Source organism: Daucus carota, chromosome 5, assembly GCF_001625215.2.
Source record: "Daucus carota subsp. sativus chromosome 5, DH1 v3.0, whole genome shotgun sequence".
NCBI classification, from domain to species: domain Eukaryota; kingdom Viridiplantae; phylum Streptophyta; class Magnoliopsida; order Apiales; family Apiaceae; genus Daucus; species Daucus carota.
The window spans coordinates 16208358-16214357 of NC_030385.2; positions in this window are offsets into that span (position 1 = coordinate 16208358).

A 6000-nucleotide genomic window follows, 5' to 3' on the forward strand; every position below is an offset into this window, starting at 1 on the left:
TTCTCCAACAGAACCATAGTTCAAAAAATTTCAAACTGCATTATTTATATAAAAAAAGATTCCACACTAGAAACAAAGCAACATTACTGATAAAAACTAAATAATAAAACAAACTGATTTGTTTCAAGAACAAGACCAGTAAAAATTGATACAAATTAAAATAAAACATATTTGATGAATTCAACATTTAACAATTCAAAATCAACTGAGATAGATAAGGAACTGTATAGCTATAGACTTAAAAGTAAATCAAATTAATTTGATTCTACAACAGAGCGAGGCGAAATTAATATGAATTGAAATTAATACATATCATACGAATAATAAAACTTAAAATTTAACATATAACAAATCAAAATCAACAGAAAGATAGAGAGATTGTAAGTGTAACAAAATCAAAATCAAGGGAGATAATGAACCTGATGAATTTGTTAATCAACACTATCACAGATCTGAGCTTGATTTGTGGATAAATGAGCTTGATTAGTTAAAGACGCCATGTCGTAGTGGTTTAAAGTAAGGAGAGATCAAAACAATGGCTTCCAGAGGGTTAACACTCGAGGAATAGACGAGAGAGAGCCGCTGGCGAGAGAGAAGAGGAAGAGGAGAGAGAAAGACGTGACAGATGCATAGTTACTTATAATATTTTAATTTTTATTATTTGTTATTGCTAACCATCAAATGTATTCGTGATCTAATGGTCCAGATTAATGGAGGGGGTTCTCCACGAGACTCCATATAAGATGGTTCTCCATAGAACTAAAGCCTACATATATATGTATGTACGTACGTATGTATGTACGTACGTATGTACGTATGTACGTATGTACGTATGTTCGTATGTACGGACGTGACAGATGCATAGTTACTAATAATATTTTAATTTTTATTATTTGTTATTGCTAACCGTCAGATGTATTCGTGATCTAATGGTCCAGATTAATGGAGGGGGTTCTCCACGAGACTCCATATAAGATGGTTCTCCATAGAACAAAAGCCTACATATATATGTACGTACGTACGTACGTACGTACGTATGTATGTACGATGTGCTTTTGTTGATCTAGTAATCTATCCAGTTATTTGTTGAATTTCTCAGATCTATCTAATTATATTTATAATCCAGTTTTTAGTCACCTTTCTTGCTGTAGTCCACATTGTTTGTCATAGTCAGGAGCCTTTGTAAGTCTCAAGAGAGTCAGCAGTTTAGGGATGGGCATTTAAGAGGGTATTTATTTAAAAACTGAAATTAGAAGATAATAAGTTTAGTCTAGATTTTAATGAATAAACTTTTAGATCTAGCTCTTCAGTAAGCTCAAGGTCATCTATATGTCTTCGATCCCTCCTATCCTAGATTTTATTAATCAAGAAGAACACAGTTATGAAAACATTAGTCAAGAATTAGGAAATTGGAATATTCCTAGTGTTAATCCAAAACAAATTTATGAGTCAACGTTTACAGATAAATTTAAAACAAACTATAATGTTAAAACTGTTGAAAGAATTTATGCTATTAACAAAGAACAGGAAAACTGTTCACTTTTAGATAAAGAAGTAATTAAAAAATATAGAAAAAAAGGTTACAATTATATTCACATAGGATTAATTCAGGTTGCAGTAAAACCATTAACTATAAAAAGGTATTAATTCTAGTATATTATTATGCCTGAGAGATGCAAGATTTTTAAACTATGTTCCTAGTATATTAGGAATAATGGAATCTAGCCTTCATAATGGACCAATCCATTTTAATTGCTTTCGTGGCTTTACTTTAAGTCTTAATGATCCTCATTTATTAAAAGCTTTAACACTAAATATTAAAACTGCAGGAGAGATAACCCAAATGATTGAAGGGTCACAACATTTAGCTTTAATATATAGAATTCATTACAAAACTATGTATACAGATTTAAATATTTATTCTTTAAACAAAAGTCCTAAAGATAAAACTGTTGGAAGTACCAGTGAAGCTAATATTGAAGTTCTAAAAACAATCCTTTGGAAAGATATTAATCTCCCCAGTCAATGGATTTTAGAAAATGCAACACCCCAAAGACCAATAAATAATGATATAATGAATTTAGAAAATGTTAGACAATATTTAGATGGTACAGTTAGAATAAGTTTTGATAATCCAAATAGACCTCTAATCTTAGAAGAGTTAGTTGATCCATTAACAGCTTCCAGGAAAGATTCAGAGCTATTAAGTAAACATAAACTTAAAGAAATAAGTAAGGTTAAAAATGGGGTGGATTCGGTGCGGGGACTTCATTTCCCAGCCCCACCCCATATATATATTTTTTTGCCCCATCCTCGCCCTATTCCCCGCAGGGATTTATTTTCAATCCCCATCCCCGCCCCACTCGGGATTTAATATAATTCCACCCCGCCCCGCTCCGCCCCGCCCCGCCCCGCTACTATATGTAATATTACATTTTAGATATTTACTTAAAAATTTAGTATTTTTTTCTTCGAAATTTAATAAAAATATAAGAGACGTGTATATTAAAAGCAAAAAACTAGATAATGCATGTGTTAGGCCGAATAAACTCACTATATAAGATAATATAGTGAACACAATCAAAAACAAAACACCAGTATAAGAGAATAATTCAACTAAACTCTTATTCACAAATCACAGTAGCTTACAAATAATCTCTTAGTGATTTATATCTTATCACTAAGAGCTGCTAGGTTACACGAATGATATTCAATTGATAACTCCTCTAGAGTAAACCCTAAGCTGTGTTTATATACACAGTTACATGATATCTACTGATTGATTTATAATTATCTGCTTCCTAAAATAATCTAATCAGTAGCTATCCTTCTGCTGTCCTGATCTGCACAATCTCTCTTGATCTTTATCTTCCTTACTTAGTCAGATATGCTCCTGAAAATCAGCCGCCTGCAAACTCTGATCATTGCTTAAACTCTGATCCAGCTGTCAGTCGTTAAACTCTGATTTCCAGCTAAACTCTGATATTTGCTTCTGCACACTAAACAAGTTAGATACCTGTGACATCATCAAATATGTAACAATCTCCCCCAACTTGTACATTAGACAGAATGAACAAGTTCTATATATTTACTGATGATGTCAAAAACAATCAAGGACAAATGCATGAAGTAACTAATCTGCATAAATAAATTAACACTTACAGAGTAGGCAGAACTAATTACAACTTACAGATCATAGCAGAACTAATTATCCAATCAGTCTATACCCATAGCTCTCCTTAACAAACTTGGTAATCAGATCTTCTTCAATTTGTTTCAGAGTTTGTATCATTTGAGCTTTGACAGTCTTTAACTCTTCATCTTCATCTCCTGTCTGGTATATAGCTGATCTCAAAGCATTAGTCTTGCTTCTCTTCATTGCTTCTCCCAACTGAATGACTCTAGGCCTGTCTGCTTCATTATTATAACCCAGGATTCTGGTGTTTGCAATAGTCTCCATCACAGAACTATTCTTTTCCATGCTAATTTCAGAACCATCATCTTGAGCTATTTGTGGAATATATTCATCATCAGACTTTATTCCATAGAATCTTCTCTTTTCACTAATTGTTTTCTTCATCAGATCTGACCACCTCTGAGTTGCTTCATTCTTGATCTCCAACATATAGTGAAAATGTTCCAGCTCTCTCAGAGATTTCAGCAATAAATCAGCTTCTGATATTCTATACACTCTGCCAGATTCTAGAAATATAGCAATCTTTTCTTTATCTTCTGGCCCATCATGAGTGTCCATCAGAATCTGTACTGACTCAACTTTGTCAAGATCCTTCTGTGTAACAGCTTCTCCTACTTTTTCAGTCAGAGGATAAGGATCTCTGAAAGTAGTTGCTGAGCCTGTTTGAATCTTTTCTTTTCTGTGACCAAGACCAGTTGTGTCATAAGCTTCTTTCCCTCTGGTACCATGAGTTCTTACTCTGGTGAGCATTGAGCTTTCCTTGTATAAATTCGTACCAAGACTCCCATATAAACTCTTTTTCTTCTTCTGATCTTGAGTCTTCTCAGAATTTAACTTTAACCAAGAGGCTTTAGTGTCTTCAACTTTCTCTTCTTCAACTGAAACTTTAACTTGAGCATTGTCAGAGGTTAAAGCTATATCAGATATTGGCTTGCTTTCACCTTTTCTTCTTCTGATCAACCCAGCTTCTCTTTCTATAGCTTGATCAGATACATCAGTGATTATATTTGCATTTCTGCTCAGCTCTAACATCCTCTTAGAAGGATTCTCTGATGCTATCTTGATCATTGACTTCTTTATCATAGGAGGAGCTGAAGGAACTCCATCAACAGGTTTCTTTCCTTTATCTGCTATATCAGATTCAGATTGAGTCTGAGATCTAGTTCTTGGTCTGTTGATATCAGTGTAGTTTACTTCACTGATTACTATTCCCTTTTGTTTTGGAATTTTCTGTTTCTGAGAGGAATCAGTAATCTGTCTTTGCTCATCAGATTTTGTTTTGCTGATCTTCTTCTTCTCAGCAGCCAATCTTTCTTCTTCAAGTCTGATGGCCTCAATATCCACTCCTGGATTTTCTTTTTCAAAGATTTTCCTTGCCATGGCTTCATCAATTGCTTGCAAGGAAGGAGATTTATAAAAGAGAGTGGTTTCTTTGCCTCTGAACTTCAGAGTTTGACAAAATTTCTGAGACTCAGGGTCTCCAGCTTCAATCAGCTTTTCAGCTTCAGCAACCAATTTTTCTTTCTTCTTCTCCACTTCAGAGTTCACAAGATCTATCTCTTTAGATATAGCATCTGAATCTCTGACTGCTTTGGTTATGCTCTGAGCAACAGTCAATTCCATAGATTTGTGTTTTTGAGCTTCTCTGGGTGGTCTCTCAGAGCTTGCTGCTTCTCTACTGTTCTTCTTTGTTTCTTTACTCTGCAGCAGCTTCAGCTTTTGCTGTTTGTTCATTTCCCCTTTTTCTTCCTCATCATCATCTGGCTTTTTCCTTTTTAATTGCTGATCAGGTTTGCATTTGTCTTTGGATGTTTTCTCCCCCTTTTTGACATCAGCAGAGGTGAGAACCTGGACCAGCTGTGCCACAGAAGCACTCAAATCTGCCAGAATATAATTCATTGAAGCCTGAGTAGCTTCAATAGAGATAAGTCTATCTTCCACAGAAGGTGATGTGGTTCTGCACATCCTGTGATTATAGGACAAGTGACAAATTGTTCTTCTAGCAGGCTCAGAAAACGGAATTGGAGAGCTTGGAACTACAGGAGCTATAAAGGGAGTGGATTCCCTAACTGGTGACAGTGTTTTAACTGGGGAATCAACCCTTTCTGGTGTAGTTTCTCTGACTGGCTCAGAGATTATAGGGGTTGATGTGACTTCTGTGCCTTCATCATCATCAATGTCTGCAAGAAAAATACTCAGAGTATGTGACTCTAGAGCTTCAGTAGCTGCCTCAGAGTTTTCTGCCATTTGAATCTCCTGAGCAGGAGCTGCAACAATATCATCAGGTTGAACTAAAGAATCTTGAATTAGCTGAAGGACCATTTCTATTTGTGCATCCTCTGATTTACCAGGTGCATCAGATGGTTTTTCTGATATTTCAGTATCAGCTGCAATTTTCTCTTCAACAGACTTTGTCCCTTCAGTCTGATCATTGTGATCAGAGGTTGACTCTGACATTTGTTGGTCAGCTGCAGCAATATCAAGTGGCATTGCAGAAATGGGTTCAATCAAAAGTGGCTCTGCAGAGTGATCAGAGAATGGAATCAAGGGTTGTTCAGGATCCTCTGACTGTGGTGGTTCCACAGTCAGATCAGTAATAGAGGTTGGCTGTATTTTCTTTCTCAGCCTCTTTGCTGGTGGAGGAGGAGGAATGTCTTCTTCTGATTCAGAATCTGAAATTTTCTGAAGGAATCTTCTTTTTCTGGGAGGAGGAGAAGGTTTAGTTGGAGATTTGGTGGATCTGAGTATCCTTTTTGGTGAAGATTTTTCAACTGGTCCTTGTTGAGAAGAACCAGAGGGTGGTT